Source organism: Vombatus ursinus, unplaced genomic scaffold, assembly GCF_900497805.2.
Source record: "Vombatus ursinus unplaced genomic scaffold, bare-nosed wombat genome assembly UNPS02014841.1, whole genome shotgun sequence".
Classification (NCBI taxonomy): Eukaryota; Metazoa; Chordata; class Mammalia; order Diprotodontia; family Vombatidae; genus Vombatus; species Vombatus ursinus.
The window spans coordinates 26,965,042-26,988,748 of record NW_020954619.1 but is presented as its reverse complement, the minus strand read 5'-3'; the positions used below and the strand labels follow the sequence as shown (position 1 = coordinate 26,988,748).

The 23,707-nt window shown below is 35.6% G+C and overlaps 1 protein-coding gene across 1 annotated transcript in view; it reads right to left on the bottom strand.

The window, feature by feature from the left end:
• The window catches only part of CSMD1 (CUB and Sushi multiple domains 1), a 2,488,924-nt gene that overhangs the window by 1,226,687 nt on the left and 1,238,530 nt on the right, over nt 1-23,707 (bottom strand). The gene's annotated exons all lie outside the window — the stretch shown is intronic.

The window sequence follows — 23,707 nt, the reverse complement described above, 5'->3', positions numbered from 1 at the left end:
ATTTGGGGAGGTCTAAAACCTCAATCCCTTAAGGGGGTTGAGTCTGAGCCCCCTTTATCCTTCTGAGTCATGCAATAACTAATGCAGCAGTGGGAATTCTTCAGTCCTCTGTGTTGTCAATTCTCACCTATTTGGGCGCTTAGTGTGTCCAATAAACTAGTCAATGATAATACAGAAATGAAAAGAATAACAAGCACCTAATTAGAGAAATAATAATCAATGAATAAGCATTTGTTAAGTGCCTACTATATGCCAGACACTGTGTTAGGCACTGGGGATTCAAAGGCAAAATGTAAGTTCCTGCCCTCGATAAGCATACATCCTATTGGTGAGACAAGATGTACATAAAAGAAGGCTATTTTGTTTGGTAAATTTATCAGAACCATCCTAAGTGCTCTTCATCTTAACATAAGATGCATATATAAAATGTATGATTCGTAAGTCTGCTGCATGCAGCTATACACACATACATATACATATCATGCTTTTAAATATACATACACATATATAATTTTAAATACGTTTATAAATATGTCTGTAGTTTTAGGAAAGAAACCTGAGTAAAATGGAAATAATATATCTCTAACACTATCTAGCTATCACAGATAGAGATATCATATAGCTATATGTATACATAAATATTTAAATTATAGTCATATTCTAGACAAATATATACACACTGAAATTTTGAATGATAGTCCAGCTGGAGACATTAACTTTTACTCCATTGTATTCTCTTTATCTGTTACCTTTTATATACTGTAACTTGTTTCCATTCCTTCAAAGTGTGAATTTGGATAATATTTGTATAAAACTCTAAATTGAAAATGCAGACTATTTTGTTCTCTTAAGTGTGCCAAATAATAGTGACTTGACTTCTGCCCCTTATAGTCTAGTATGTCAAAATACTTTTGTTTTTCCTATGCTTATATTTTCTAGATTTAACTATACTGTAGGTTTTATGGCACAATATGTGGAGATGGAAAATAAGCTATCACCTTGCAAAAACTGTAGTGTTCATTTAAAATGAATATAGGAATTCATCATATATGGAATTCCATGATAACCAACTTTAATGTGGAATCCTATTGTGAAATCTCCATATATTTGAGGTTGCATTGAAAGCATCGCAAAAAAGCACATTACGCCTCAAACTTTGTGATTTTCTACTTCTCTGGTAGTTTATTCAGATTTCTAATCTTTTAGTGCTAAGTTTCAGTCACCCATATAGAAAGTATAGTATATTCTGTTTTTCATACTTTGTAGTAAAATTTGAACATTTTTGTATATATACACATGCACACATACATGTACGCACACATATATGCATATATGCGATGTGTTACAGATACACACATGTATTTATGCATTGTATATGCATATATATGTGTATATACACATTCATATATGTATCTCTATACATATTCTGTCTCCTTGGGGAAGTTATTTAACCTCTTTGTTCTCAGTTTCCTCTTCTATAAAATGAGAAGGTTGGAGTACAATGATCTCAAAGATCCTTTCCAATTCTGAATATATAATTCTATGATTCTGTAATTGAAAAACAAAAAGCATTGGTGACTTCCCCTGCCTCGACCTTGTCTCGCCTCTTGTATCAAGTGCCCAGCTGGAGAAAACGGAGCTAATCATGGCCCAGCTGCATCATCCAACAAGACCTTTGTGCTAGAAGCAAGGTCAAGTACACTCTCACACACCATATTAATTTCTTTGTCCACCAAGGAAAAGGGAGCCTGCCCTCGAAGACATGAGGTTGCCAGCTGTAGATTCTATAAAGCTTCAAGCTATGAGAGTAAGGAAAGAATGGCACTTAGTAAATACCATTAGCAAATAACTGAACAAAAATGAATACTTAAAATAGAGTGATTTATGATTTTGCAAACTAGACTATATTGTTATAAATCCATAATCTTTAATTTCCTTGAATAATTATACCTTGATTTTCACCATCATAACTCATCATATCCTTATAACAAGCAAAAATTAACCAAAATTTAATATGCTACTTATTTTCATTAAACTGAAGCCCAAGTTTTATTCAAAACAACTAAGTTCATAACAGAACCACATAAAAGAAACCTACTTTTTTTGCTTTGATTTAAACATCTGTTTCACTTAGTTTAATTAGGACTGATCAGCTGATCATAATTTTAATAGAAAATAGAAAAAATGAGTACTATATCTTATAACTCTCCAGGAAATATCCAGATAAGCATAGTAAGTAATATAGGTTAACACTAAATGCATAGGTGTATTTAAGGTTTCACTTATTGTAATGCATGAAAAGATGAATGAATGGAAAGGTCTTAAAAAAGTAGTATACAGACAACTAATTTTGTAGAGAAGCAAGATATCTGTCAATTTTCATATACTTAAAAAGCTGAAAAACTAAAAACCCCTAAAAACTTTACACGTAATTAATTTTCTTGATGGTGTGATGTTTGCAACAAAATTCACAGAATCAGAGAATCTCGGAGTTGGAAGGGGCCTTTGCAGTCAACCAATACAACCCATGCCTTAACAGAAATAATATTCACAACCTCTCCCATCAAAACATTGTTCAATCTTTAACTTAAAGACTTCATTAAAGGGAAGTTTCTACTTCCAAAAGTAGCCCATTTTACTTTTTGACATTTCTAATTGTCAGGAGGTTTTTGCTTATATCCAGCCTAAATCTTCTTTTCTGCAAGTTCCATTTATTTTTTTCAATTGTGCCCTTTGGGCCAAGTTTTTGCTGTTCAGTCATTTCAGTCACATCCAACTCTTCCTGACCCCATTTGGGGTTTTCTTGGCAAAGATTAGGTAAGGCAGTAAGTATTGATATACAAGGTACATACAAAACACATTCAGAATAGATAGAAGGTTATTGAGGGTGGCAAGGTACTACTAGCTGGGGAAAAGGGCAGTAAAAACCTTCTTTGGAAGGGGAGATTAGGGTAGATACTTAAAGAAATTCAGGGAAGTGAAGAGGCTGAAATGGCGAGAGAGAATATTCCTGGTGTCTGGAACAGATAGCACAAGGGTATGAGGTCAGGGATTGGGTTTTGGAGAGAAATACTGTGAGCCAAGTAATACAGTATCTTGAAAAAGAAAGGGAAGCATCATAGATGATGCCAGATGACTTCAAGAAGCTTCTGGACCCAGAGTAATAGATAGACTGTACCTCCAAAAGTTCTTTGCTGAGTGATAGGAATAGTGGAAAACTAGGAGTGGTAACTTATCCTCCTTATGCAGTGTATCAGGGGACAAGCAAAAAACAACCAACGAGTAGGCAGATGGTCAGGTGAATAATGTTCTTTGAAGAGATTCATGTTTTCATGAGTGAAAGAAGATAGAATGTGTGGAAAAATAAAAGAATGAGAATGAAGGGAAAATTGTAAGTAAAATATATGTACTTTGAGCAATAGGTATGGGGGAGTAGTGGTGTTCCAGAGGACAGAAGGAAAAATGGATTGTTGGGGGCAGCTAGGTGGTGGAATGGACAGAGCTCCAGTCTTGGAGTCAGCAGGACCTGAGCTCAAATCCAGACTCAGACACTTGACACTAGCTGTGTGACCCTGGGCAAGTCACTTAACCCTGAGTGCCTCACCAAAAAGCTGAAAAAAGAAAAAAAAGAAAAGAAAAATGGACTGGCTATAGCATTGAGTTGAATGGAGATAAAAAAAAAATATTAGGGAAAGGAAGATGGCAACCCTAAAGTGCTGGGGTTGGAGGAATTACAAATGACTTAAAGATTTGTTAGCCAGTTACCATTTATTTGGGGCCTCTATTTTCCATGTCTCCTGACAGTGGAGAGCAACTTTGATACAAATTTATTCCCTTAATAAATGCCTATTAACTGACTGACTGAAAACTGGTAACTTAGTGGTGGTGTTGAGAGGGAGTTCAGATTACAGTTCTTTGTTCCCAAGGACTGGACTGAACTCATGTGACACTTACTCAGTAGTTACATCCAAGAGTGTAGGTCTTGAGGAACACCCCTAAGAGATTTTATATAAAGCACAAACTCAGTTCTGCTGCAAGACTGATGATATTTATGGACCAGGACCTTTCACTATTAACTTGGGTGTCATAGATACTGAGCTGGGCTTACTGATACAGTGAAAAGAGAGTTACAGTGAGAGTTCGACAACCTGGGTCAAAATCCAAGCTCTTCAATTGCAAAATTTAAGTAATTCACTTTCCCTCCCAGGGCTTCAGTTCCTTCATCTGTAAAATGAAGGGTTTGGACAAGATTGCCCCTAAGGTCCTTTTCAATTCTGAAACTCTATGACTCCAATTCTTTATGACTAGATGACCAAGCAGGTGCTTTCTATCTCTAAATCTAAGATATTATGAACTTGTTAACTTTGAGTACAGTCTTTTCAGCTTCAGGCATGATGTCTTAAAAATAAATTAATTCTATAATTGCAAGATTTCAGGGCTATGTCAGGATTCCTTAACCCTGAGGCATGTACAACATTTCCTTCGAAGAGACATGAAATAAAAAGGTTATTCTCAGTTATTCCTTGAAGGAAGAAGTATGTGTAGGCAAGGAACCTACCCAGGCCACATAGGGATAAACCAAAATCAAGTGTGTGTAAATTACATAAGCGGGGAAAAAGGTATACGAATAGTTGCTAGATGATCAACCAGTCCAAAAACATTTTAGGGGGATCTAATAACTCTTATTGATAAATAGAAAAGAGCCTTAGAATTGGAAGACCTTATTTTTATTCCAGGTTGCCTGCCACCTGAGTCTCAGTTTTGTTAGCTATAAAAACTGTTGATGACAATACCTACTATAACTAAGTCAAGTTATTATTTGAGGAACAAATGAGGATGCATATGTTGAATCCTTTTGTAAAAAGAATAGGTGAAAAAGTAAGATATCCTGAAAATAATTCTGGATTATCACAGGGAGTCATAGAATCCAAGAATAGGAAGGGGGCAGTAGAAGAGCAAGTGACTTTGTTTGACTGTCAGTAATAGGAATAAAGTAACTTTTAATCTTTATCTTTTTTTTCCCCCAGGAGAGGGCTTCCCTAAGAGTCAGTCAATCTCCAAGAAATTTCAAAAATAGGAACAACAAATTGGAACTAGTTTCTGTGCTGCTATGCAGGTGGAGACATGTAGATATGCATGCTTAAAATGAGCTTTTAGGGATCCATTGGATAACCTTTCTATCAGTTCATGAAACTCAGGATCTGTCTTGTAATAGAGAGCATAACCCCAAAAAGCATAATCTGAAACTTGCAAAACTACCTTGTAATTCTGCCATGGTAATAATATTTCACTTTACATAATGTCTTTCCTCTCAGTATTCCTGTGAGGAGTATTATTCTTTTTTCATGGAGAAAGAAACTAAAATTCAGAAAGACAGAGGCTCAAATATCTATCAACAAGCACCTAATTTATTAAACCCCTAATATGTCCCTGAAGATACAAAGACCAAAATTTAAATACTCCCTACCTTTAAGAAGTATATACACAGAGATATACACACATGTGTGTGCATATACATATATAAACATATGCACACACACATGTGTATATCAGTGTATATACTTAAAGGTAATTATGGCTCCCTGTGATAATCCAGAATTACTGTCAAGATATCTTACTTTTTCACCTATTCCTTTTACAAATGGATTCAACATATACTTCCTCATTTGTTCCTCAAATAACAATTAGTTATAGTAGGTATTGTTATCAAAAATTTTTATAGCTAACAAAACTGAGATGCAAGTGGCAGGCAACCTGGAATAAAAATAAGGTCTTCCATTTCTAAGGCTCTTTTCTATTTATCAATAAGAGTTATTGGATCCTCCTAATATGCTTTTGGACTAGTTGATCATCTGGCAACTGTTGGTGTACCTTTTTCCCCACTTATACAGTTTATATACACTTGATTTTGGTTTATCCCTATGTGGCCTGGGTGGGTTCCTTGCCTACATATATTTCTTCCTTCGAGGAATAACTGAGAATAACCTTTCTATTTCATGTCTCTTTGAAGGAAATGTTGTGCATGTGTATATACACATAATCTACACATATATGGGTGTCATTCCCCTTCCTCTTCCTGAATGCAAATCCGACCTCAGATACTTATGATCTATGATGACACTTATGAACCCTGGGCAAGTTACTTAACCCTATTTGCCTCAGTTTCCTTATCTGTAAAATTAGCTGGAGAAGGAAATGGCAAATCACTCCAGTATTTTTGCCAAGAAAATTCCCAAAAAGGGTAAAAAAAAGTCACAACTGAAAAATTACCAAACAACAGACACAGATATATGTAATATTATATTACTGTATATATATATACATCAATTTTTACACACAGTACATAATAAAAAGAAAATATAATTTCACCAGGGAAGCACTTTCAGCGGGGGTTGGGGGATGGAGACAGGAAAGGCCTTATGTAGAAAGAGGTATTTTAACTAATCTTTGAAGGAAACTAGGAATTCTAAGAGGTACAGTTGAGGAAAGAGTGCATTCTAGGCATTGGGGACAACTTGTTCGTGGTCACAGAGAAAAAGATGTAATGTAGTATAAGTGGAACAACAAGAAAGCAAGTTTGATTAGCAGATCTTACGAAGTCCTTAATGTGTACTTGTTATATTAGTGCACCTTGTCTTCAAGAAGCTTGCATTCTATTAGAGGAAACAACATAGACACTACAATAAGGTTCTTCTCACTTCAGGTCTGTGGATGACCTATAATATCGTACAGTCTCTCTCTAAAGTGCCTATTCAGTATCATTCATATTATTACAGTGACATAATCATATCCATCTGAATACTTTAATATTGTGTTTATATGTGTATATATACATATATAAGCAATACATAGATACATTATGCACATGTATATATATACATTATACATTGTACAGATATACATATATCTATACACACACATGCATAAAACACCATTTATTCTTTCCATCATGTATTTTGTTTTCATTTCAATGTATATTAACTCACATATCAACTCATTTTAGTCTATAAACAACACTTGTAGTATAGGCCACACTATTTGTGAACTCATTTTTAAAGGAAGAAACTGAAAAACAGAAGTTGCTTGATCTACCCAAGTGACAAAGTTAAAGCTAGAGCTAGGGTTATACACCAGGTTCTCTAATACAGAAACAACCAAGAAGCTAATCTTGGAGGGTCAAAAATATAATAAAAATCCCAAATCCTTGAAACTCTTTGAACTAATCTACAAAAACTACTATATGTTAGTAATGAGACAAATTAAAGTTAAAGACAAAAATGTAATAATTTCACAGTTCTAGTTTGGGGAGGTCTCTTTCACCTATTTACAGATTAGTACTTCTCCAACGGATCTGTTTTCAGACCTTAAGAGAGAATAAAGAGCTAAGAGTGGGTGAGGGGGAGGGGAATGATGACATAAGGAAGTATCTACTTTTACGACTAAGTCAAATGATCAGTTGTTAGACATTTACTCAGCAACCAGAATATTATTTATATTCAGTTCATCTCACTGGTACCATATCAGTCAACACCCATCCCCCACAAATAAGAAAAAGCAAGGGTAGTTGAAATCTATTTTTTTCCTCCAAAGAAATAATTTGACATAATGATATCATACTCCAAATTAAAATGTCATTAAAAAAACACAATTGTACTTCTAGTAATTTCGTTAAATTATTTTTGTGTATGTATATGCACACATATGTGTATACACATATACACATGTGTTTAAAATAAAATGATCAAACCAGAAGCTAGAAGTAAATGATATACCTTACTCCTTTTCTTTTCTCCCCTTTTCTTTCTCTTCTGTCTCTATCTCTCTTTAAGCTCTGTGTTTTTTCCTAGTTGACTCCCCTTTATTTTGCATTCTTCTAGCTGTAGCTGAGGACAGCAGAGTGATATGAATGAGCATCTTCAAGAGTCTCATGCCCTTGAGGAGCAGCATCTCTCACTCTGAATTCAAGTCACTCTGAATTCAGCTTACTTTTTAAAGATATCACAGTTTTGCAATCCCTTGAAGTTCTTTCAGTTTCAGAGTTAGAGATATTCTTTGAATTTCTATGAGCTTTTTAGGAGCCTAAGATGCTTTCCATCAATGAAGTGCTTAAATTATTTTCTCCATTTCCTCATTGATTTGTTGTATACATTGTACTGTTTACAAGAAAATGAATGTTCATTGCTAAAGCTAAAATAAATGTTCAATGCTAATGCTAACAAGAGAGCATAATTGAAGAGAAAAGCCCATTGATCCTGTTTGACTGCTTTCAACTATATGAATCACTTTCTTGATTAACAACTAGAATTACTAGGGAAGCAACTCCTACTTCAGCATGTCAATTTGAAGTGCATGGGGCTTTATAATATTTAGGTATACTTTTACAGATTCACTGACTTATTTTGCTCTGGGCATCTTAATAGGAACCTCTTTTTCACATCTGTCTACCATGCCCTAAGAAATTACAGGGGGAAAGTGGTAGTCTAAGCTATACAGTATAACTGATAAAAGGGTAATTAGAAGAGTCAATCATGAAATCCCCATTAGGCCTGAAACTAGCTTGATTAAGGCCATTTATGATATATCTTGTTCTAGCCTGAATGCTTTTCAGGTAGAGTATGACCAATCAGCATCATAATTAAATATTCAACAGCTTTCAAAACTTATTAATTAAAAGCTATAACTCATGTATCTCCTAGAAGTTGGTCCCATATCAAAATTGCAAGTTCAGAGACAACAATCAAAGTTTCCTATACATTAAGAAAATGTCCTTTAATTAATTAAGAGAATTGAATATTTAATCTCAACTCTGGCTCGTTGTAACACATAGGATGCAAGCTGTGTGTTGCTTGGGGTTTAATTTAATAAGTGAACTTATCTAACTTTTTATTAATGCATAAATTGAAATTTTAAATGATTATTATCTCAATGACTTCTAGCATAAGGAATTTCTTTTTTTAGAAACAGTAAATGATGAAGTATCTGGTAACAGAACATCTTTTGAGTTCCACTGGCCATAATATAATAAGCTTTCAGTAGGAAATTAACTCTTTGTAAATCATAGATAAAACTAGGTGATAAAGGTCCTTAGCAGCAATTTTAATTCAAATGTCTTTCTCTGAGCATTAAATTTCTCCCTGAGACAGAGCATAAAATCCTTGAAGGCAGGGTCAACTTCCTTTTTCTTTCTTTTCTTTTTCTTTTCTTTTCTTTTCTCTTTTGGTTAATCTTTTTAAGAGCAAAGAGTAAAGTTAGGCTAGTTGTAGTAAACAAAATTAAAACAACAACTTTATAAAAATTAGTATTATTCAAAAGTGGAATGGACTACTTTGAGCATTTCTTCCAACTTGCAGATCTTTAAATAAAGCCTCAGTGGCCACTTGTTTGGTGAGTTACAATGATATTTCCTTTTTAAATGTGAATTTCGCTTCATGGATGCCACAGACTTGTCCAACTCAGAAATTCTATGAAATCATTAAAATTATCAAACCAGAAGCTAGAATTAGATGATATACCCTACTCCTTTTCTTTCCTCCCCTTTTCTTTCTCTTCTGTCTCTATCTCTCTTTAAGCTTTTTGTTTTTTCCTAGTTGACTCCCCTTTGGGCAAAACATGTAGTCTCCTAGGTCTTCAGTTTCATCATTCCAACTAGTAAAATGAGAAGGCTGTCCTACATTACCTCTTAGATTCCTTCCCATGATCCACAGAGTCTGGCAAAGGGTCTTGTACTTAGAATAACATGGTCTTAGATTGAAAGTTAGAAGGAATTTTAGAGGCCATCTAGTCCAATATCATTTTACACTTCAGTTAACTGAGGCCCAGAGAAGTTCAGGGACTTCACAAAATCCCAGAATTGGAGAGCTAGAAAGTGCCTCAATGGTTTTCTAGCCCAACTCATACCTTAAAGTAGATATTATTAACCCAAGATCCACAAACCCTTTAGGAATTTAAGAATATATTTTAGGAGTTTGTGAATTTGTATAGGAAAAACTTCTTTATTTTCAAACTTTTTAAAAACATTATAATCATGTATTTTATTTTATGAGACTAAAAAAGATATTATAAGAAGGGGCCCATAGGTTTAGTCAGACTGCTAAAGTAGTCCATGATATTAAAAAGGTTAAGAATTCCCGCCCTAAAGGAACCCTCAATATAACATACATAACAAATGAAGATCCAGCCTCTGAACTGAATGGAATTTAAATATTATCAGTAAGTTAAATTTATGTAGGTATGAGTATAACTACAACAAATAAGCATGTCTCCCTAGAAGGAACACAGTGATGAATCTTTGTATAAAGAAAAAAAATCATTTTCATATATTATATTATAAAAGGTCTTTTAAGAGTCAATGAAACATTAATTCAATAGTTATTAGGCATACAATAGACACAATTGTCTGGAGTAATTCAATATTTTATATTTTTGCAAAACATTCTAATCATAACAGAATCTGAATCCCACCCCCAAACCACACATAGACTTCACACAACAGTAATGTGTCTGCATGTCTCTAATGAACATATCATAAATAATGGCAGATTGGTTTTTTTTTCAATGTTTTGGGCCTCACCTTCCTATTCCATGAGGGAAGGGATAGATTTTTCCTAAATTTTATATCTGAAACAATTACCCAACCAAATATTTGTTAAGCCCCTGCTATCTTCCAGAAACTCTGCTAAAAGTTCTGGGAATAAGATTGACAAATAAAACAAACAAAATAGTCCTTTCTCCAAGGAGCTTACATTATACTGGGGGAATGTGTACAATGTTCATATACATGTACAGTGACAAATTAATAGCACAACAAAATCAAAATAAAAACTTCCTATTTCAGGGAAGGGCTCAAAACAATGACTCCAGAAAAGAATCTTGTAGACAATATCATTTTAGCTGAAGCTAGAATGAAATAGAAATTCCAAGAGGCAGTGATGAAGAGGGGAAGGGGTACATTCAAACCATGAGGGATAGCTTGTGTGAAGACATAGAAATGGGATGTGAAATGTTGTGTATTGGGAACTACTAGGGAGACCATGGAAGAGAAGAAAGAATAACAGCTCTGGAATCAGAATACCTAAGCCCAAATACAGATTCAGATGGTTTGTGTTTGACATTGGGCAAGCCATTTAATCTCTCTTGGCCACAATCGCCTCAAGTGTAAAATAAAAGTGTTAGTATGCCTCTGAGGTTCCTTTAAGTCCTAGGTTTATGATGATATGATCTATGAACCTATAAATTAGATCAGTTTTGCATGAATGTAGAATACAAGACAGGAACTAATAGATGATCATCCTAGAGTGACAAACTGGAATCAGACTATAAAGAATTCTAAATACCAAGAGGAATTTGTTTTTCCCTAGGTCCAATGGAGAGCCAGTGAGGATCTTTGAGCAAGGGAGCAACACAATTGTTTGTGTACTAGTCACCTATGCTACAGAATGGAGTATGGATTGAAGAGGGTAGAGACTTGATGCACAGTGATTAGTCAGGAAGTTTATATAATAGTTCAAGTAATAAGTGATAAAGATTTGAATTAGTGTGTTTATATTATAAGTGGAGAGAAAAGGACATATGCAAAAAAATGTTGTGGAGGTAGAATCTAAGTGGCTAGGAGCAGCTGCTTAATAAATGTTTATTGATTTGAATTGAAAAAAGACAAACACATAAATGTACAAAACTGGAGGATAAGAAAATGAACAGAACAACCAAGTCATGATCAGTCAGTCATGTCACAGTTAATTGCTTCAGGTCCAGTCAAATCACAATGAAGGGAAGCTGCATATGTCACAAAATGAGTCAGATGAATCCACTCTATGTTTGAGGACACAGAAAAGATAAGGAAGCAGCTCCATAGACTAGGTAGTGTCACTAGAGACAATTATTCAGGATTTCGAAGTGTCCATGACTGTGCTCGAACAGTGCACGAACAAGTCAATTTGATAAAGAGTACAGACCACGTTCCCAAGTGAATGCTGCATTAAGGGCTCAAAGAAAGATGGAGGTTAGTTATTGACTTAGACCAGGGAAATCTGACAGACAGTTGTTGCATAACATTAGGGACAAAGAATAGCAAGCAGTCACTGATTTCTGCTATCTCAGCAACAGGCTCGCAAGTGATCCGTGTATAAGGCACACAAGTAGAACAATTGGCCAGGGAAGCCAGGATACTCTTTGGGAAACTGACAGGTTATGGTGTCGCTGAGGCTTCAGGCTCCCAATGAAGAAAAATGGTAATGTCTGCCCTCCTAAATAGGTTTGAGATTTGATCCTGTCACAGGCAAGACATCAGTTTCTTGAGAACTTTCATCAGAACTATATCTAATTTTAGGGCCAAAGTCCTAGTTCCAGTGATTTCACTATTAGTACCTTGGACAATTGATTCTCCAACTTAAGATGACAGTCTGTAAAATGAAAGGGTTGGGAAAGGTGATCTCTAAGGTTGTTTCTAGGATACAATTCTATGGCAAGACCATAAACAGAAATCAGAGTGCCATCAGTCATGTAACCTCAAAGTTTTATGCTTCAAATTCCTCTGAGTTGGAAGGAAAATAGAGAGTAAAGCAACATATACAGAGAGATCTTAACTCCACTGTGCCTCATATGTCAGTGGTGCTGTCAGTAGGTTTGATATGCTGACGTGTCCCCTCCTATCCGATAGATGTGACAGCTTTCTCTTGACCAATCCAAATGTTTTTTTTTCACTAGCTCAGAAAAACCTGGGATAAAAGAGGTAATATTGACCACAGAAGCAATCTAGCACTAACCATACCTAAACAGGTATCTCCTTGACAAAAAATAAGCTCTGGCAAAGGTGTTTGCCAAACTCTACTTGAAGTGGTATAGTCCAATGGAAAGAATGCTGACTGGAATCAGAAGTTGTTCAGTCATTTCAGTCATATCTGACTCTTTGAGACCTCACTTTGGGGTTTTCTAGGCAAAGATACAGAAGTGGTTTGCGATTTTCTTCTCCAGCTCTTTTTACAGGTGAAGAAATTGAAGCAAACAGTTTTAAGTGACTTTGCCCAGGGTCACACAGCTAGTAAGTGTTTGAGGCTAGATTTGAACTCACAAAGATGAGTCTTTCTGGTTCCAGGCCCAGAACTCTATCCATTGTGCCATCTATCTGCCCTGGAATCAGATAATCTTGGTTCAAATCTGTTTCCTGACTGCTTACTGCCTGTGTGACCTTGGGCAAATCCCCTTCACTAGGCATCAGTTTTCTCTTATGTGAAATGGGAGTGAGGCTGGACTAGATGACTTCCTAGATGCATTTTTATCTCCAGAGTAATGATTGGATGATCTCCAATAATAGAAAGCTCATTATATTCCAAGGCAATACAATTCATTTTTGTAAATAAATGGCTTGTTAGGAAGATGCTCCTCGCATAAAATTTAAATCTTTCTCTACATAACCTTTACAAATCACTCTGAGCTCTGCCTTCTTGGGCCAAACCGAACAATTCTAATTTCTCTTTCCCTTGACATTTCTTTGAATATTTAAATATTTAAAGAGGGCTATCTGGCCCCTCCAATGTGATATATATATATATATGTATGTATACATGTATATACATACACACACATATATATACATATATATATACACAGATACATGTGTGTATGTGTTTATACTATTTCCAGCCTAAACATGCTTATATTTTTCACTTGATCTTTTTATAGAATAGTTTGTAATTCTCTTACTATTTTTTTGTCCTTTCAAAGAAATAGTTTTATATCAGGAGAGAGGATAGTGAGATTGAGCACCTCCCTCATTTTAAATAATATGTCTCTTTCCACGCAGTCTAGGATCAGAGACATTATTTGCTGACTGACACATTACTTATGTACAATGAATTCACAATCCATTCAACGTCATTATAGTCCATGGTGCATGTTAATACCACATTCTAACAGTAAAGTTCCTGTGATTACTTATCTGTTTACCTGTTGCATTCTCCAGTGTAATGTAAGTTCCACGAGAAGAGAAATTACCTCTTTGAACAGAGTATTATAATTTGTATCCCATAAAACTACTCTTTTAAAAAGAAAAATATATTTGGCAAGATGACTAGAACAAAACAATATTTGCTCATTTAGAAAATATTTCAGGGCATGTGAGTGCAGCAGGGTTATTATTTTGAAGGTTTATTCATTCAATGAATACTTATTAAGTACATATTGTGTTTAAAGCACTGTGATATGTACTGATGGGTATGTCACTGCTCTATAGAAGTTTGTAGTCTAGTAGGGAAGTAAGACATAAAAGTGATTTGAAAAAATGCAGAACAAGTGAGACCTTACAGTTGTTGTTGAATCATTTTTCAGTCGTGTCGGGCTCTTAGTGACCCCATTTGGGGTTTTCTTCACAAAGATTCTGGAGTGGTTTGCCATTTTCTTCTCCAGTTCATTTTACAAATGAGAAACTGAGGAAAACAGGGTTAAGTGACTTGCCCACAGTCACATGGCTAGTAAACATCTGGGGCCAGATTTGAACTCAGGAAGATGAGTCTTCCTGATTCCAAGTCCAGTACTCTATCCGCTGTGCCACTTAGCTGCCTAAGACCATAAAGAGGAAAGTTATTATTAAAATGGCACATTAAGAAAAGCTTGGTGGAGGTGGCATTTGAGGTGGAGAAAAGGTAGAGATTTAACTGATAAAGAGGAGGAAGGGCAAACTATTCATGAAGAATGACAGGCAGAAAGGCACAATGTCATGTGAATCCTGTACAGATATGTCCGGTTTAGCTAGAATTTGAAGCCCATGAAAGATAGTATTATGAAAACGGTGAATATTTAGTATGACACTAGCTGGTGGAGGGCCTTGTGTGCTGGGCAAAGGAGTCTTATCTTTCTTCAAATATAAATTTTCTCTATATTGCAGATGTTGAATTTGAAATTATATAAGATTGAAGTAAATTTCCAACAGCCCTGATATTCTTCAACTGTCAAAAAACTTAAACAGTCTTTCCATGTGATTCATGACTATACCCTTACCTCCCTGATATGGTATGTATGTTATTTGTCCCATATTATTCCTTTCCCTTAAGCCCATCTATTATAGTTAAGAATCTTCTATAAATAAAGTACTCTTCTAATCACTATGGGTCTGCAGAAATACAAGACACAACTAGTGTTTTCAAATAAATTATCATCAGTCAACAAGCATTTATTAAGCACTTACTAAGTGAAAAGCATTGTGCTAAGTGCCAGAGAGACAAGGCCAAAAGGAGAAACCATACTTTTTCTTAAGGAGCTTACATTCTAATAGGGGAGGCAACAAGAATTCATATGAGTATGTACATAATGGTACACATGTAACCAACACCCCCATGCTACACATGAAAGACAGCCATCACTCTGTGTGTGTGTGTGTGTGTGTATGTGTGTGTGTGCGTGTGTGTGTGTATGTGTGTGTGTATAGATTATGAATACAAGGTGGTTAAGGGAGGACAGGCATTAGTAGCTCAAGTGATCATGAAAAGCTTTTTGCAGAAGGTAGTGCATAAGCTGAGGGTTGAAGAAAAGCAAGAATTCCAAAAGATAGAAGTGAGGAGGGAGATAATACATACTAGCAATAGGGCAGGCAATGCAAAGTCATGGAGACAGGAGTTCAAGCTTCATTCATGTGAATCTGTGAGTTGTCTCAGTATGGTTAAATTGAGGAGTTAAGGGAAGGGAGTCATATGTAAGACAGGAGGGGGAGAGGAGGAAGAGAATTTGGAATTTAAAACTGTAAAATACAAAAACAAATGTTAAACATTGTTTTAACATGCAATTGGGGGAAAATAAAATATATATTAAAAAAAGACATGAAGAAGAAGGAGAAGAAGAAGGAGGAGGAGGAGAAAGAACTAACATTTATATAGTACTTACTATCTCCAAGTACTATGCTAAGCTGTTTACAATTATTATCTCATCTGATCTTCACAACAACCCTGCCAGTTAGGTTTTATTATTATTCCCATTTTACAGATGAGGAAACCGAGGCAAATGATTTGCCCAGGGCCGCACAACTAGTAAGTGTCTAAGGTCAGATTTGAGCTTCCTGACTCCAGTCCTAGTACACTATTCACTGCACTGCCTAGATGCCCCAATGCCGTGAAGAACTTAAAATTCCAAACAGAGGACTTTATATCTGATCCTTCAGGTAATAGGAGTCACTAGAGCTTACTTAGGGGTGATCTGTACTTTAGGAAAACACTTTGGAAACAGCGTGGAGAAAAGATTGGAGTGGAGAGAGATTTGAGGCAAGGAAACAAAATAGGAGGCATTTGTAATAATCCAAATCAAGGGGGGATGAAAGATCTGAAGTAGGTGTTAAATGTTTTAGTGAAGAGATAGAAACATATAAGGAAGATGCGGAGACATATATGAAAAATGCAACTAGTTTTGGTACCTGATTGCAGAGCTGCAGTAAGCAAGCATGAGAACTTCATGATGAGACTGAGGTTACAAAGCTGGGTTACTGGCAGGATGATAGTATCTTTAAATGTATAAGTTTGGAAGACAGAAAAGTTTGGAGGTAAAGATGATGATGATTGTTTTGTTTCCTCTTTCTGGTGGTTCCGGCTAAAGGTTCTAATTCTTCCTTACAATATCGCTAACATGAAAATATGTTTAATAGGAATGTATGTGTAGAGCCTATATCAAGTTGTGCACCATCTTGAGGAGGGGGAGAAAAATTTTAAACTCAAAAGCTTATGGAAGTGATTGTTGATAAATCAAAATAAAGTAATAAAAAGATGATAATGAGTCCTGTTTTGGATATGTTGCCTTTGATATGAATATACCATATCAGGGAAGTAAGAGTATATTCATGAAATAGCAGCATGTGTCAAACAAGCAATTAATCCAATTCTAAAATGGTGGCATATAGACAGGTCCCAAGGGCTAAAGCAGATCAGAGAGTGAAAGAATAAAGGCCAATGGAGTGGTCCTGGAAAATATAATGAAAGAGTTATTAATTGAAATGAACCTTGAATGATAGGGATAATTTTGGTAAGTAAAGGTCAGGAAAGATGACATTCCAAGTGTTAGAAACAATACCATGAAGACAATGCAGTAGTCTCTCTTCTTTTTCACTATTATAATTGTCCTTTTACTTTCTAGTATTCAAAATATATCATCTCTTCATTCTGTATCAGTATATGTCATATCAGTACCCTTTCCATCTCAGGCTACCCCTCTTTCTCACTTTGATGGACTTTTATATTGGGCTATAAATGAACATCCTTCACCATTTCAAGAATCGGTGCCAATTCCTCCCCCCACCCCCCACCCCCAAACCTCACTATGCCTTACTCCAAAACCTTCAAAATGTTTTACACCAGACCCATTTAATTTTAGTTTTATGGGTATTTTTCTTTTTTTTTTTGTTCATTTTGTGTCAAACTTGAAAGCAGGCAAGCCTGCTCAGAAAATGTGAACAGCTCATTCAATTGCTTTCCCTCATAAATAGATTTTGCCTTTTCAGTGAGTACTAGGCCAGAGAGAGGTGCCAGTGCTCATTGTTTCACTGGAAGTCACTCGTGTAAAACACTCTGGCTCCTCTAATTTTGGCACATGCCAGAGGATAATGTTCAACAGTCTTACTTGATCAGAACTAACAAGGAATCTGAGTAGCTTTCTTCCAAATCTTGATGTCATATGCCACTGTGTAAAGCAGAATTTTTTTCTTGCATCAAAGCTTTCTTATTCTTGTTCTCTTCAAGATGTGTTTTTTTAAAGCGATTTTCTATTTTAATGCCGACATAGTTCTTTTATACTTTTTTTTCCCCCCTCTGATGCTTTACTTTTACTGGTTCTATTTTAGAAGCCATATGATAGGAGAGTTTGATACTATACTTAACAGAACAATGTACTTAACTCAGTGCTCTTCTCTTGGTTTTGAATGGGCTTTTTTCTTCTTCTCTCTTTTCCTCATCCATTTCCCTGCTGCTTTTCACTACTGAACCAAGTACTAGCTTATCTTCCTTTCTAGTACTGCTTTGTAAAATGCCATGTAGGGATTTTCTGTGAGATGCCTCATCCTTGCATAAAGGTGACCCTGGGTTTCAAAGGCTCTGTCAGTGAAGCACATATTGTGTGGAAATATAGAAAGTCAAGGCAACATTAAAGAAAAGCCCAGGTGACAGACCAGAAATTTGGTGAGCCTTAATAGTAGCTTGGTTTGCAGTGGGAAAGAATTTAGGGGAACTGCTTTGGATCTTGGTCCTGCTACTTTTTACCCATGTGACACCAGACAAGTTGCTACTTCAGTCCTCTAGGCCTCAGTTTCTTCTTCTTTAAAATGAAGGGATTAAGCTAAATGGTCCTTAAAGTCCCTTCTAGTTCCAGATACATGTATGGTTCTATGAAAATGATTTGCTGAGCAGTAGAATGGGTGGGATGTGCATCAGTGCAGGAAGATTCCACACCAAATAATATCACAGATCCTTGAGGTATTGAAGTAAAACACATAAAATAAATGTCTGTATATATTAGGTATGGTGAAAGATCCCAAAGGACTTGATGTAGTCGTTTTTATAGAACCCTGAGATTTAGAGTTGAGAATCTTCTATTGAGAGGTAGCATAGGGTAGTGAATAAAGAACCAGTCTTGAAATCAAGAAGATCTGAGTTTGAGATTTATATCTGACACGTAGTGACTATGATTCTGGGCAAACATTTAACCTCTCAATTCTATAGGCAGCTCTCAAAAGTTATGCAATGAATTCCAGAGAAGTTTCTAATCTTCAATGAGTCAGGAAGACCTGAGGTCAAATACAGCCTCAGATATTTACTAGTTATGTGACCCCGGGCAGGTCACTTAACCTCTGACTACCTCAGTTTAATCAACAGTAAAATGAAGATAATAATAGCACCTAACTCCCAGGGTTGTGAGTATCTAGCAAGATAGTAGTTGCAAAGGGCTTAGCACAATACCTGATACATAGTAGGTGCTTAATAAATGCTTGTTTCCTTCTCTCCTTCCTTGTTGAAAGTGTGGTCACTTTCTAGGACATTAGATATATCTATTCCTAAACCAATTTCACAATTTTTTAATCTTTAGAGGAATTATCAGAAGCAACCTGACAGAATGGACAGAGTGCTAGATCTTTACTCAAAGTCTAGAATTTTTCAATCCAAAATGTCAAATACAAATATATTATTATTATTATTATACTACCTATTTCATATTAATTATTAATTATAAAGAGCTATGATCTATGAACACTACTCTTATGCTTCTGGAAAACTTATTCTTATTCCAGTACAATCAGGATAGGCAAAAGAATGTAAGCTCCTTGAGAACAGGGATTATTTCATTTTTATCTTTTTGTCACCAGATTATAATATGGTTTCTGAAACACTATAGTTGTTTAATCAATGCTGTTGAATGAATGAGTGAAGAGTAACTATTAAATATCTATTGTTTGACCCCTATGTGTAAGGTACTTATTACCAAGCAAAACCAAGTCCCCTGCAAAGCTGTGCTACAACATATTTGTCTTTTATAGAGATGTGACAAAGATCAGAAGGGGTTAGTGGGAGGCAGATAGCCTACCATATAAACAAGAATATTGATCTGGCAGTTCATTCTCCCCACTCTAACATATGGATTTTGTTTTTCCCTGGAGGAACTGGTGTTCAGGCATGCTTTTCTAAACATGACAGTATTAACTAGAATCAGGAAAAGATAATGACTATTGAAGCCAATGAAAAAGGATTAATGACCCAGGAAGCTGAATTTCTGATAATTCAAATTTCAAATGGGAAGCATTGTTGATGGGCTGATAACAGAATGCTAGACATTATTTAGTTTCAGCAGTCTTACACTAAACTAATTGGGATGTTGGCTCCATACACAGAATTAAATTTCACAGCACTCTTTCAGAAAAGCAATTTCAGAGCCAAAATTGGGAATCACGATCTCAGCTTCCTAACTCACTACATAGTGTAGCCTTTATCAAGTGAGCACATCACTATAAGCCAGGGATGAGGAAATAGCTGGTGAGGTCAAACATTTGTTAAGTCAGTTTTATACCCAGAGTTGCAATATATCAAATTCTTCTATCAAAGACATTCTTGCTAATGTGTTTAAATCATAGGTTTGTAACATTGTAGATTTAGAACTGGAAGGGATTATAGGAGAGCACAGAGTGTAACCCCTTCGTTAAACAGAAAACTGAGACATAGAAAGGTTAAGTAACTTGACCAGGATCACACTGCTATTTTTTAATTACTGAAATTTAAATATACAATAAGAAAATAAAAAGAAACATTACAAACAAATATTGAAACAAATACAAAGTTAGAAAAAAAACCATGTCATTCTGCAAGGCAGAATGTAAGAGAAGATTCAAAATATGTAGCATGAATTTCCATTTCAAGAAGGCTTATATAATAAATACTTATATAATGATTACTATCCATTGTGTTGAGAGCCGTCCATATTTCTTTGCTTCCTTATTAGTTTTCTTTTGTTCTCTGCTGTGCACTTTTTACTTTGTTCTTTTTTCTCCTTCTTCCCCCTCCCCACCATAGAAGGCTATAATTAAACATGGACATATTTATATATAGATATAGATATACACATATACATATATATGTATATATATAGATACATACATATATCGATATATACTTCCCCTAACAAATTCTACTTCTGATCTTTGTTTTTGATGTTTGTGCATATCTATTTCCTATCCCTCCAAACTTCTTTACTTTATTTCTACCATCTACCTTGCCCTTCTATTATTTAACCTATTCCCCCTCCAAGGATCCCTCTCTTATCCTCCATTCCCATAAATCTAAACATCTACCTATACCCCCCTTTAACCTATTTCCTCACCCTCCCCTCTAAAGATCTCTCCCTTATCTTCTCCCTTCTCCCTATCCCCTTAGCATTTTATTTCTTTCTGAATTTAGAATACTTTCACACACACACACACACACGTATGTATGTATGTATGCATATATGTATGCATGTATGTATTGTTTCTTGAACCCATTCCCAATTAAAGTAGATTTCTAGAACTAACAGCCCTCCTCCCTTGTCTAATTGCTCTGTGTTGGTTCTTCTTTTTACACCTCTGATTGTCCCAAGAGGACCCCTGTTCTGCCCCTACTCTTACTTATTTTTACTGCTCAATATTCACTCTGAGGCACTATTTCATCTCTTTTATGGGGGAAAATCTTGAGAACTTGGAATTTTCTGGCCTATTCCACCATCTTCCCAGAATCCTTTCCCCTCACACCACTATGAAGCACCTGAACCAAGATTTGAACACAACTTCTTCACTTGAAGGACAATGTTCTGTTGACTATGTCATATTGCCTTTCTAAAAATCCTGGAGGATGTGGACATTGATTTGACTACTTCTCTTATGTTAACTGAATGCTTGATCATTTGATATAATTCTCCTTCCTAAATGAGTGATACCTAGAGATACATGAGTGTTTTCAGCAGTGTAGGTAGAGAAGCATGCTTTAATTTAATGCCTATTCAGCACATGAAGTAATTGGCTCTATACTATACTTGGGGATTATGTGCTGAAGTTAGGGATAGCCTGCACTGCCCAGAAGCTCCAAAGTTCTTCACTTAAAAACTATCTAGCTGAGGTTTTCTCATAGCCATCACACTATGGAACCCGGACTATTCCTTACTTGGACTCTATTCAAGCCTTCTTATCCTCATAGTTTCTTCACCCTTCTCATTGCTTCTTCATCAAGTCACTTGACTAGTATGCCCAAAGTATAGTTCTCAGTCTGTAATTTTCCTTTATACTATTTATATGAAATGTATTTATGGAGCCTTACTAGGTGAAAAGTCTTATTCTAGACTTAGAGTTGGGATGGGAGACTAACATAAGTAAGACATGATACTTGAACTCAAGGTATGCACAATATAGAAGGAAAGTTAAGACACAAAGGCAGAAATATAATAATACATAATATGATACATAATATAATAAAGGGCAGGATAATTGAATATGAGTTACAAACAAAATGATAAGAAATATCTAAGAAAGTCTAGGAATTTTTGGCATAAGGAAGTCACCACAAACAGGGCCTCGAAAAGTAGCATAAGATATTCCCAGTATGGGAAGTATATCTGGGACTTTGTCCTGTGAAAGAGGAAGACAGAGAGCACCTAGCACATATTTCTGGCAACTGCAGTGAGGGCAAGTTCATCCAAATGCACCATCCTGTACCTTCCTATTTTAATTAATTGTTTTTTCTAATTGGGTACAGCACAACAGAGCAGAAAGAGTACCATGCTTGGAATTAGAAGTTTGACTTGAACACAAATTGTGCCACTAAGTAGGTTAGTACAGTTCTTGTCACATAGTAGACACTTAATAAATATTTATTGAATTGAATTGGACTGGCTTTAGTCAGGTCATTTGAACCTTTTGAACCAATTTCCTCATCTGTACAATACTGATTACATTATTAGTAGTAATTACACACAAAATTGTTTGAGAATCCAATTAGAACTATACTTTAAAAAGCACAGTGAAAACCTTAAATGACTAAAACCAAAAAAGCTATAATTATTACAGTGAATGTTGGTTATGAAACTATGCTCAGCTTCTCTTATGATGCTGTCAAAAACTAGATCACGGATAACATCATTCTCCTTTTCTGTTTTGTTTACGTCTGCTAAAACTTGTTAATGGGAGGTTCTTCCTTGACAGTAAAGCTCTGTGAGATAATTTTTATCCTTTATAACACGAAGGATCAAAAGTGGATGCCATGTTGCAGATGTTATACTGATGGCCACAGCCAAGTGTTGCCATGCCCTGGCCATTAGGATATAGTCAAACAGATTTACTTATCAGAATACTGGGTTGTAAAGATGTTGTTTCAGATTAATGGCCATGTTGCAGTGCTAAGAGTCCATAATGGCAGTAATTGCCCAAATATGGAATGGAATGCCCCAATATTGGGGTGCAGTACAAAAGGGAAACAGTTTAGCTGATCCAGAGAAGAAGTGCCATGCCGGAAGAGGGAGAAAAAAATGAGGTGGTAGAAAAGAAGATTGGATTAATTATACCATTAGGGGAACCAGAATTAGAGAACCATCATAATTCTCAATCAGGATGTCATAGAAATCCATGACTGAATAGCCAAATAAAGGACAAATTGGCAACTAGTAGCTTTGAAAAGTTTGATGGATTCCCTGGCTACACATCCTTTTCAATATAGTTTAGTTTGATGGCCACACTCCTTCCAAGAGGGATCATATACTCCAACATTGGGGTCTTGAGCAAATCACTTCACCTCTATAGGTTTCAGTTTTCTCTTCTGTAAAATGGACAAGGTGGAGCTAGGTGATCAAAATCCCTTCCAACCATAGATCCATGTCTCTCATTTAGGAATTCCCTCGCCCAACTCAAATCACAACCATTTAAGTCTTAGAAAGTAGTTGGAGGCTCAAGGAGATTAAATGGCTAATGGTTAGTAGGCCGCAGAGGTTAGATTTAAACCCACATATTTTGTTTTTCACGTGTAGTACTATATCTATTATATAGCACTGCCTCTATGAGACATTATGGAAATGACCTATTAACATGATATTTAACAATAAAATATAATTGTTATCATACTTTATTGCAAATAATTACTTCAAAAATGCTAACTTGCAACATGCCCTTTAAAAGTAACTTGAAATGATCAACTGTGAATAGCTTAGCTATTCTCAGCAATACAATATTCTAAGACAA